We start from the raw sequence: 12,728 nt of genomic DNA, 5'->3' as shown, positions 1-12,728 counted from the left end.
GTGTGGAGAGCGGGGGAGGAGGGACCATCCCCCACACAGAGCTCTGGAGGGAGGAGCCATTGTCCGGACTACAGCCGGGTCACGGCGTGTCTGTGTGATCTGCCTCCTCTGCTCAGGCTCTAAAGGAACTACAAGTCCCAGCAATCTCTGTCCACATGAGGAACTACAACTCCCAGCATGCACTGTGTAAGTGATGGGGGTTCCGCTCCCAGCCTGGAATAGGATGCTGTGGGACTACATATCCCAGCATGATTTACTCTATGGAGATATTACAGGTCCAGTGATCTCTACATACCCCAGTCTGCTCCCCGGCCCCTCCCCCTCCTCAGAGGGAATTGCACCTCCCCAGTCCTGACCAGCCCTCCCCCATCCTGGGGGGAGGGGGACCCACCACTTGTGGTGGGAGAGGATGGTGGGGTGCAATTACCCCTGAGGAGGGGGAGGGAAGCAGGCTGGGGTATGTAGAGATTGCTGGGACTTGTAGTACATCTATAGGAGAAATCATGCTGGGATATGTAGTCCTGTAACATCCTATTCCAGGCTGGGAGCTGAACCCCCATCACTTACACAGTACATGCTGGGAGTTGTAGTTCCTCATGTGGACAGAGATTGCTGGGAGTTGTAGTTCTTCAGAGGTTGAGCAGAGGAGGCAGGTTCCCCGGACACACAGACACGCTGTGACCCGGATGTAGTCCGGACAATGGCTCCTCCCTCCGGAGCTCTGTAGTGGAGATGTTTCCTCCTCACCGCTGTCCTCACACTGACGCGCTCCCTTCCCCGCTCAGCTTTTTATCTGATCAAGTCATGACGTCACAGGTGTAACGGCTCCAGCCTCTAGCTCCTGATTGGCTATTCATCCTCTGGTCACGCCCACTCCCACGTGAGCCGTTAGGTCGCTCTCTGCTGCAGTCACGTGTTGCACGTAACGGTCAGAACGAGGCCACGTGACTTCACAGGAGAAGCATGAAATCCTCCCTGCAGCTACTGCGCATGTGCGGCTCAGACGGCAGAAGGTAAACAAGCCGAGGTGATGATTTCCATGGAAACCATTAGCCCCATAAATGCCAGACACTGGAGTCTCCGCCCCCTGCAGGTTCCCAGCCTATCTCCTGCAGGCTGCTGCTTGAGTGGGCAGGATGGGGGGGGGTGTGGCCTGGAAGAGGGAGGAGTTCCTGGAAGTGCATTACTTTCCAGGCCTGAAACTCCCCCTCGTCAGTGTTGTGATTGGTCAGGGTGAGTAGGAAGTTTTCTTCAGCTCCTCCTCCCTGAGTCCTGACCTCTGACCCCCCTCCCTCCAGATCATACTGTCACTGCTCTGTGATCACTGAACTCCAGGCTTTGGATGGAGTAGTACTTCTGCTGGAGGGGGTGAGTGGGGGAGGGGAACAAAGTCACAAAACTTTAGGATTTTGGAGAGAAGTGAATATGAAGCCAGCCTAGAAGTGCAGAGAGTTGTCACTGCAGAGCTGAGCAAGAAGACAGTGAAGACATCTCTATGTCTCTCCATGTGCCAGGAATCTCTGTCCAGCCATTTCTATATCCCATCCCTAAGATCCCTGTATACTTCACATAACATTCCTCATCACATTTCTATATCCCATCCCTGAGATCCCTGTATACTTCACATAACATTCCTCATCACATTTCTATATACCATCCCTAAGATCCCTGTATACTTCACATAACATTCCTCATCACATTTCTATATACCATCCCTGAGATCCCTGTATACTTCACATAACATTCCTCATCACATTTCTATATACCATCCCTAAGATCCCTGTATACTTCACATAACATTCCTCATCACATTTCTATATACCCTCCCTAAGATCCCTGTATACTTCACATAACATTCCTCATCACATTTCTATATACCATCCCTGAGATCCCTGTATACTTCACATAACATTCCTCATCACATTTCTATATACCATCCCTAAGATCCCTGTATACTTCACATAACATTCCTCATCACATTTCTATATACCATCCCTAAGATCCCTGTATACTTCACATAACATTCCTCATCACATTTCTATATACCCTCCCTAAGATCCCTGTATACTTCACATAACATTCCTCATCACATTTCTATATACCATCCCTGAGATCCCTGTATACTTCACATAACATTCCTCATCACATTTCTATATACCATCCCTGAGATCCCTGTATACTTCACATAACATTCCTCATCACATTTCTATATACCATCCCTAAGATCCCTGTATACTTCACATAACATTCCTCATCACATTTCTATATCCATCCCTGAGATCCCTGTATACTTCACATAACATTCCTCATCACATTTCTATATCCATCCCTAAGATCCCTGTATACTTCACATAACATTCCTCATCACATTTCTATATACCATCCCTAAGATCCCTGTATACTTCACATAACATTCCTCATCACATTTCTATATCCATCCCTAAGATCCCTGTATACTTCACATAACATTCCTCATCACATTTCTATATACCATCCCTAAGATCCCTGTATACTTCACATAACATTCCTCATCACATTTCTATATCCCATCCCTAAGATCCCTGTATACTTCACATAACATTCCTCATCACATTTCTATATCCCATCCCTAAGATCCCTGTATACTTCACATAACATTCCTCATCACATTTCTATATACCATCCCTAAGATCCCTGTATACTTCACATAACATTCCTCATCACATTTCTATATACCATCCCTAAGATCCCTGTATACTTCACATAACATTCCTCATCACATTTCTATATCCCATCCCTGAGATCCCTGTATACTTCACATAACATTCCTCATCACATTTCTATATACCATCCCTAAGATCCCTGTATACTTCACATAACATTCCTCATCACATTTCTATATACCATCCCTAAGATCCCTGTATACTTCACATAACATTCCTCATCACATTTCTATATCCCATCCCTAAGATCCCTGTATACTTCACATAACATTCCTCATCACATTTCTATATCCCATCCCTAAGATCCCTGTATACTTCACATAACATTCCTCATCACATTTCTATATCCATCCCTAAGATCCCTGTATACTTCACATAACATTCCTCATCACATTTCTATATCCCATCCCTAAGATCCCTGTATACTTCACATAACATTCCTCATCACATTTCTATATCCATCCCTGAGATCCCTGTATACTTCACATAACATTCCTCATCACATTTCTATATCCATCCCTGAGATCCCTGTATACTTCACATAACATTCCTCATCACATTTCTATATCCCATCCCTGAGATCCCTGTATACTTCACATAACAAACATTCCTCATCACATTTCTATATACCATCCCTAAGATCCCTGTATACTTCACATAACATTCCTCATCACATTTCTATATCCCATCCCTAAGATCCCTGTATACTTCACATAACATTCCTCATCACATTTCTATATACCATCCCTAAGATCCCTGTATACTTCACATAACAAACATTCCTCATCACATCTCCTTGTATTTCGCACATAGGGGAACCCGTTCACTTCAATGGGCCGCCATATATGTGACAAACACATCGCATTTGGGGCGCCATTAACAATTATTGGGCACCACAAGTTCTTTGCACATGTGAAGTACATTTCCGGAATGCGCTGCAGATTGCCCGTTACCTGCGCACTTTGTCACACATTCAGGTGACCTCAAATGTCAATGTGGCCCAATGTCTCCTATACACGGCTAGTTTTCTTTTCATTTCCAGGGGGGCTGTCAGGTAGGTTGTAGGCGGCCCCATGAATTCTAACAGCGGCCCTGCGTGACCAATGGGGTGCCATCTCCTTCTCATGTACCCCGTGTGTCATGTATGTAATCTGTGACCATCTCGTGATCATGTATGTAATTTGTGACTGTCCTGTGTGTCATCTATGTAATCTGTGACAGTCCCTTGTGTCATGTATGCAATCTCTGACCATCCCATGTGTCATGTATGTAATCTATGACTGTCCCGTGTGTCATGTATGTAATCTATGACTGTCCCGTGTGTCATGTATGTAATCTATGACTGTCCCTTGTGTCTTGTATGTAATCTATGACTGTCCCGTGTGTCATGTATGTAATCTGTGACCGTCCCGTGTGTCATGTATGTAATCTGTGACCGTCCCGTGTGTCATGTATGTAATCTATGACTGTCCCGTGTGTCATGTATGTAATCTATGACTGTCCCGTGTGTCATGTATGTAATTTGTGACTGTCCCTTGTGTCATGTATGCAATCTCTGACCATCCTGTGTGTCATGTATGTAATCTATGACTGTCCTGTGTGTCATGTATGTAATCTATGACTGTCCTGTGTGTCATGTATGTAATCAATGACTGTCCCGTGTGTCATGTATGTAATCTGTTACTGTCCCGTGTGTCATGTATGTAATCTGTGACTGTCCCGTGTGTCATGTATGTAACCTGTGACTGTCCCATGTGTCATGTATGTAATCTGTGACTGTCCCTTGTGTCATGTATGTAATCTGTGACTGTCCCGTGTGTCATGTATGTAATCTATGACTGTCCCGTGTGTCATATATATAATCTATGACTGTCCCGTGTGTCATATATATAATCTATGACCGTCCCGTGTGTCATGTATATAATCTATGACCGTCCCGTGTGTCATGTATATAATCTATGACCGTCCCGTGTGTCATGTATGTAATCTCTGACTCTCTCTTGTGTCATGTATGTAATCTCTGACTGTCCCAAGGGTTTCCCCTGGGGGGGTATTGCTCTCCTCTGATCATACAGAATGGAATCAGGGGGGCCCCAGCTAAACCCCCCTAAAATGTCTGATAGATCCCCCATCAGGGGGCGCTCTGGGCTCCTCCGGGGACAAAGTTCCCCCTTTGGTGTCATAATGAGTGGCGGCAGAATCGCCTCCTGAAGCGCACATGTGACTTTCCCTGACAATGGCGTGTCATGTGACGCCGTACACAAATCTAATTTCTATCGTTTTATCCCACAAATAGCGCTTTTTATTGCTGGGATTTCATCACCTCACCGCTTTTTTAAATTTTTTGCGCTATAAACAGGAAAAAAACTACAGTTTTGAAAAAAAAATTATATCTTTTTACTTCCCGCTATAAAACATTTCCAATAATTGTTTTTTTTTGTTTTTTTTTAAATCGAATTTCTTCATCAATTTAAGCGAAATGTTTTTGGTAAAAATAACCCAATAAGGCCCCTTTCACACTGGGGCGGCGTCGGCGGTAAAGTGGCACTAATGATAGCGGCGCTTTACCTTCGGTATTCAGCCGCTAGCGGGGGCGATTTTACCCCCCTGCTAGCGACCGAGAAGTGTTAAAAACCACCGCAAAGCGCCTCTGCAGAATAGCCGCGCTGTCCCATTTGATTTCAATGGGCAGGAGTGGTGAAGGAGCGCTGTATAAACCGCTCCTCCACCACTCCGAAGATGCTGCTAGCAGGCTTTTTTTCCCGTCCTGCTAGCGCACCGCTCCCTCGGGGCTTTCACACTGGAGAGACAGCAGCGGCTGTTTTGGGTCGGTTTGCAGGCGCTATTTTTAGCGCAATAGCGCCTGCAAACCGCCCCAGTGTGAAAGGGGCCTAAGTGTAAATTGATTGGTTTCAAGAAACGTTATCACATCTACAAACTATGCGATATATACTGGAATTTATATTTCTTTATTCATACTAGTAATGGCGGCGATCAGCGACTTCTAGCGGTACTGTAATATTGCGGTGGACAATCTGACACTGACTGACACATTGTGGGAACTAGTGACACCAATACAGTGATCACTGCTAATACTATATACCAGGGGTGCCCAACCGCTGGCCCACAGCGCCCTCTGACGTGACCCGCCACCTCCTGCTCTGGGGTGGCCGGTCAGCAAGCCCAGATCACGGGTTCTCCGACCCGCCATCCCCGAGAATCGGTGTGAATGGAGCCGTCGCTAGAGCAAGCATGCGGCTGCAGTAGAGAGCAGAGCCGATGAGTCCTGTATAGTGCCGGCTCCTGTCACAGGCGGAGTGATACCAAATGTACTTTGCCTGAGACACCAGCCGCCAGCGATACCCACCAGGAGTACCCAGCAGTAATACCCACTAGCAATAACTGCTAACAGTACCCACCAGAAGTACCAGCAAAACCCACCAGCACCCGCCAACAGTACCCACCAGTAGTACCAGCAAAACCCACCAGCACCCGCCAACAGTACCCACTCGCCAGAAGTACCAGCAAAACCGACCATCTATATTCATCCAGGGGGACAGCCAGCAGCAGCTGCCAGCCATACCCGCCTGGGGACAGCGACCGCCAACGATACCTACAGACATCCTGAGGAAGAAGTGAAGATTGAGGTCAGTTTTTAATAAAAAATCAAACAGCAATGGGGATATCTGCACTCTGTACTCGCTACACTGGGCTGCTTTCACACTGATCTGCAGGTGCGGTGCAATGTACCTGTACTGACCCATAGACTTCTATTATTACCTGTACTGACCCATAGACTTCTATTATTACCTGTAGTGACCCATAGACTTCTATTATTACCTGTACTGATCCATAGACTTCTATTATTACCTGTACTGAGCCATAGACTTCTATTATTACCTGTACTGACCCATAGACTTCTGTTATTACCTGTACTGACCCATAGACTTCTATTATTACCTGTAGTGACCCATAGACTTCTATTATTACCTGTACTGATCCATAGACTTCTATTATTACCTGTACTGAGCCATAGACTTCTATTATTACCTGTACTGACCCATAGACTTCTATTATTACCTGTACTGACCCATAGACTTCTATTATTACCTGTACTGACCCATAGACTTCTATTATTACCTGTACTGACCCATAGACTTCTATTATTACCTGTACTGAGCCATAGACTTCTATTATTACCTGTACTGACCCATAGACTTCTATTATTACTTCTACTGACCCATAGACTTCTGTTATTACCTGTACTGAGCCATAGACTTCTGTTATTACCTGTACTGATCCATAGACTTCTGTTATTACCTGTACTGAGCCATAGACTTCTATTATTACCTGTACTGACCCATAGACTTCTATTATTACCTGTACTGACCCATAGACTTCTATTATTACCTGTACTGACCCATAGACTTCTATTATTACTTCTACTGACCCATAGACTTCTATTATTACCTGCACTGACCCATAGACTTCTATTATTACCTGTACTGAGCCATAGACTTCTGTTATTACCTGTACTGACCCATAGACTTCTGTTATTACCTGCGGGTTTGGTGTGCTTTCAGAAAGTGCATCACACCTGCAGGATATAATAGAATTATATGGCAAATTGCAGCTAACCCACAGGAAAGCCACAGGAGCACTGCACTGAACCCACGGTGTAGGTAAACTGTAGCGCATCAGTGTGAAAGCAGCCTTAGCACTCATTCATACAATCGGTCCCTTTGCAGCACATCCCCCACTGACAGGATGGAGCTCTGCCTTGTTTACATAGGCAGAGCTCTGTTCTGTGTCTCTCCTCGCTTATCAGCAGGTGTCGGGGGACATGCATTGGCCGGAGGACATGCATACTTACCTCCTCTATGCAGTTGGTTTTGCACAGAGCAGCCCGGATCCTCCTCTTCTCGGGTCCCTCATTGGTGCTCCTGGCCCCTCCCTCCTGTTGAGTGCCCCCACAGCAAGCAGCTTGCTATGGGGGCACCCGAGCCGAGTCACCAGGGCGGCTGTTAGAAATCATGGGGCCTCCGCACAGCCTACCTGATGGGGCCTCTTTCAACCACACCCCTGACCCCACCCCTGACCCCGGCTCAAAACAAAATGCAGGTTTGTTGCCATTTACATATATGTGTGTGTTTGCAATTGCACAAAGGAGTGGGGGCAGTTTAAATTGTATTTTATTTTTTTTAATAAAAAAATCTTACACTGTATCTTTTAAATTTTTTTTCTTTGTTTTTTTCCTTTCACAAGGGATGTTCAACATCCCTTGTGATAGTATAGGCCATGACAGGTCCTCTTTATGGAGAGATCTGGGGTCTTTTAGACCCCCTTATCTGTCCTTTGGCCTCCAAAGCACCTGATCAAACCAAGATCAGTCTGATCAGATGCTTGTTCAGGCCGGTAATGGATTGTTTACATGATAACAAAACCGGAAGTGATACAATTCTCGCCACTCCTGGTTTGTGACGTCACGCAGTGGGAGGAACGACATCCACCCCTCTCACTGTGTCTCAGGAACTGGATGCTACTGGTCCCATCTTAAAGGTGGTGGTTGGGGGACCCCCTTCCACTGCCTGGAAAAATAATCCAGCGGCTTCTTAGCCGCTAGGATTACTTTTAGTTTGTGCAGAATTGCTGGGGCTAAAAAATGATATCATTGCTGCAGTGATGACCGAGATATCACCCTTCTAATCCAGAGACGTACTGGTACATCGCTGGATGGGAAGAGGTTAAAGTGGATTTGTTTGGGGGGCAGTAAAAATGCAGCTCTGCTGCACATCTTTACTGCTCCCCCCAAATGAAGTGTAAAGTAGCAGCATCTCACCGTCTTATGATCATCAGCATTACAATAATCACACAGACAGCACAGTAAGCAGGTGCTCTATCATGGCCCTATTATGGCTCTATTATGCCTCTATCGTGGCTCTATCATATCCCTATCATGGTCCTATCATGGCCCTATTATGGCCCTATCATGGATCTAACATATCCCTATCATGGCCCTATTATGGCCTTATCATATCCCTACCATGGCTTTACCATGGTTCTACCATGGCCCTATTATATCCCTATCATGCCTCTATCATGCCTCTACCATGGCCCTATCATATCCCTATCATGCCTCTATCATGCCTCTACCATGGCCCTATCATGGCTCTATCATATCCCTATCATGGCTCTATCATATCCCTATCATGGCTCTATCATATCCCTATCATGGCTCTATCATATCCCTATAATGTCTCTATCATGGCTCTGCTTTTGATTGAACGAAAGACTAAAATTTTCTAAAACGAAATTCAAAAGAATGAAAAACATTTGGATCATTTTGTTTTTCGTATTTTCTAACATAATTAAATTATTAACCATTATTATAGTTTTTATTATTATTATTTTAATAATAAATAATAATAACTATAATAATAGTTATAAATTATTAAATTATAGGTATTGGAATTTCCGTTTAATTTGGCAAACTGAACGTAACGAATTTATCTGAAATAAGGAATGCCGCATCTAAATGAAATCATCTGATAAACAAAAAAAAAAACGAATGAAAGGAGCACTTACTGTGCTGCCTGTGTGATTTATTATAATATTGATACCCTGCTGTGCTGGGAGTTCTATAATAGGACACAGTGAGGGTTCAATGCTCTATTATTCACTCGCTGTGTCCAGTGCAGCTACGCTCTCCTTCTGATGTTCCCTGTCAGCCTTTTACTTCACATAAGGGAATTTAACAAGACTCGTGGCCACTCATTAAAATTAGAAGAAAAGCAGTTTTACTGCGTAGAGGGTTCTTTACTGTAAGAGCGGCAAGGATGTGGAATCCTCTTCCACAGGCGGTGGTCTCAGCGGGGAGCATCAATAATTTCAAAAAAACTATTAGATAAGCACCTGAACGACCGCAACATACAGGGATATACAATGTAATACTGACATATAATCACACACATAGGTTGGCCTTGATGGACTTGTGTCTTTTTTTACCTCACCTACTATGTAATTATGTTTTTTGAGAAGCGCAGCTCCTTACGTTTATCTATTTATGCTTGTGTACATTTCACTTTGAGCTGCAGCTGTAGTTGTAGGTTTGGAAACAGCGCCGTTTTTTTCTTTTACATACTACAGGAGATGATCAGAGACTGCAGACATAGTACAGGAGACGGTCAGAGACTGCAGACATTATACAGGAGATGGTCAGAGACTGCCGATATACTATAGGAGATGGTCAGAAACTGCAGACATGATACAGGAGATGGTCAGAGACTGCAGACATATTACAGGAGACGGTCAGAGACTGCAGACATATTACAGGAGACGGTCAGAGAATTTGGGCATTTAATGTCCAATTGAGCTTTCAGTTAATATCAGCTAAATGCATTTCAGGTGCATCAAAATAAAAGATCCCCCCCCCCTCCATCCTTTCTTTCCCCCTCTCCTCCCCCCTTCTTCCCTTCCCTCCCTACTTGTCATCTTCCCTCCCTTATTTTCCTTTTCCTAGTCCTTTCTCCGCCCCCTCCCCTCACTCCCTTTCACTTAAACTATTTTTTTATAGTAGATTTATATTTCACTTAGGATATTTTCATTTATTAATTTTTGCACTACTCCTTTGGTTAGATTCCAGCCGAACAATTTTTTCGGGCCCTATTTGGTGTCTCCCTATGTGCACTACCCAGTGACGGTTTTTCTTGACTTGACATTGAGTCGCCGGCAAAAGATCCTCATATGGGTGAGCGATTGGTGATGGGCATTGTAGTCGACAGCTTACTCTACCGTGCCATTATTATTTTTATTTCCTATTTTTTTTTATTGTATTCTAAGTCAATGTAATGTTTTTAATTTTGTTTCGTTCTATGCAGTGTTACATCTAATTGTCTTTAAAACATCCCTTGATGAGCCCAGAGTGGCGAAACATGTTGGGACAATCACTCCAATGCTATTGCCGAGTGATTCAATGTTGTCATCTGCTTTGAATTCTAGATGTTTCCTTGTACATGTGCACATAACTTATACAGTGGAACCTCGGATTAGGAGCATAATCCGTTCCAGGAGAATGCTCGTAATCCAAAGTACTCGCATATCAAAGCGAGTTTTCCCATTGAAGTCAATGGAAACGAAAATAATTCATTCCGCATTGATTTCAATGGGATGCAATACCACATGCGGGCGGGGGGGGGGGGGGGGGGGGGGGGGCGCTGAAGAGCCTCGGAAACGCCCGAAAAGGCCCGAGAACAGTTCGGCTGACCTCGGAAAGACTTCCTACCCGAGATTTGCCGAGGTCAGCCGTGCTGTACTCGGGGCCTTACCGTGCATTTCCGAACAGGACGTTCAGCTCTGCTCGGCTCCGCCCCCCCCCACCTCAGGCCAAAAGCGGTACTACCCACCGCTTTGGCCTGAATCGTGCTCGTTTTGCGAGACAACACTCATAAACCGAGTTACGATTTTTAAAAATACAGTGCTTGTATTGCGAAACGCTCCTTAACCGCGTTACTCGCAATCCGAGGTTCCACTGTACCAAAAAAACCTTTTAACTTAGTCTTGTATGTAGCAATAAAAATCTTGTCATTTTTTTTATACATATTGCGGAGTTTTGAAATGAGTTCTTCTTGTTTTGCCGGCACCCTCAAAAATTTCCCTTGTCTACACTTATCTACAGGGATGTTGGTGCCATTTCCTTGTCATTGTCACCTACCCACATTACTACTTCCCAAAAGATGCGCAAAGTTTTACAGTTGTGTTTTTTTTTTTTTTATAAAGCAAACACAGCCTGAGTAGAAAATCCTGTCCTCTGCCAGCATGCTGCAGAGTGGCACCCTTGCAGTGGTCTTCAAAGGCTCAACACAACCCCTATAAGCCTCTCAATTGAAAAGCTCCTGCTCCCTGCTGATTGGAGAGCTCCTGTTCTGACTCACCGGGGTGGGGGGGCATGTGCAGAGAGGCTGCTGCTTCCACATACAGAGAGCATGGGTGCTACTCTGCAGGCAGGGGACTGGCTTTTTTACTCAGGCTGTGCACACCTTTTGCTTCTATGAACCTGTTGTATTTACCAGATGTAAACTAAAAGTTCAATTGGCCTTTAACTGCTGGAAGTCAGTCTAGGCAAGAACATACAAACACAGTTGGCAGGGGCCCAGGGGCTGCACATTGAACTGCCAAAGGGCCACCAGTTGGGCACCAGGGGGTTAGAACCTCTGTCAAAATTGCTATTGGTGTTTGTGTCCCCATTGGGAATATTCACCCTGACTTCCTGTCCCAGTGACCGCACAGGAAATTAAGTTTTCTGATTGGCAGAAATCTCTTTCTGAATACCTGATCTTTTGTTTCTCTTCCAGTTATTGAAGGACACTTCCCCGGATGCAGATGATGGTTGTTCTCTTCAGCAGCCTTCAGGCTTTTCCAAAGACCTCCAAACTCCTGGCCCATCTCCATGGAGCCTCTTTCCGCTTATAACCTCAGTACGAGGCTCGGCCTGCACACATCCAGCCAATGGCAGAAGAGGGAGGCCAAGGAAAGAATCCTTATCACCGCAGCGTCACTGCTAGGAAATAAAGAAGACCCCTGTGCCTGAGACTGTACTGGTCTAATTACCACCAATCGTGCAACTTTGTCCATAGGCAGTGTCATCGGTCTGGAAACTCTGATGCAGCCGGCTATGTTGGGGCCTTAAAAAAAATGTTGGATATCCTCCTTCGACCTATTAAAATATATCCGTTTCTTACACCATACACCATACAGACGTGCTGGGAGGAAGTAAAGACAGACTGATGCGGGCTTACACTTAACCAGGGAACCTGTATACCCTCTTGGACTTTGGCCCACATTAATCCGAGGTTTATTTAAATATCTCCTTGGGGCTCCATATTGGGATCTGTGACCTGATTCCACTCACCTTCATTTTTTAGCGGGATTGTACCCCCCACCCTCCATACTCCATCAAGCAGGCTGTTCTATAAGCCCTCATAGGGGGAAAAGGGGAGGACTGTGTCTGTTCCTCTTTATGGGGGATAT

At 45.0% G+C, this 12,728-nt stretch overlaps 1 long non-coding RNA gene across 2 annotated transcripts; it reads left to right on the top strand.

Annotated features, from left to right (window-relative positions):
• Positions 1-1,219: 1,219 nt before the first annotated feature.
• On the top strand, positions 1,220-12,447 carry LOC141103852 (uncharacterized). Of its 2 annotated transcripts, XR_012235382.1 has the most exons (4): positions 1,220-1,368; positions 6,255-6,349; positions 10,338-10,449; positions 12,053-12,447. It is a non-coding gene; the product is annotated as an uncharacterized lncRNA (long non-coding RNA). The 2 variants fall into 2 exon arrangements; XR_012235381.1 differs by lacking the exon at positions 10,338-10,449 and having other exon boundaries at positions 1,222-1,368; positions 12,053-12,441.
• The last annotated feature ends 281 nt before the right edge of the window (positions 12,448-12,728 follow it).

This window comes from Aquarana catesbeiana, linkage group LG07 (genome assembly GCF_042186555.1).
Source record: "Aquarana catesbeiana isolate 2022-GZ linkage group LG07, ASM4218655v1, whole genome shotgun sequence".
Lineage (NCBI taxonomy): Eukaryota > Metazoa > Chordata > Amphibia > Anura > Ranidae > Aquarana > Aquarana catesbeiana.
The sequence above is the reverse complement of the archived record's forward strand: the minus strand, read 5'-3'. Positions and strand labels throughout refer to the sequence as shown.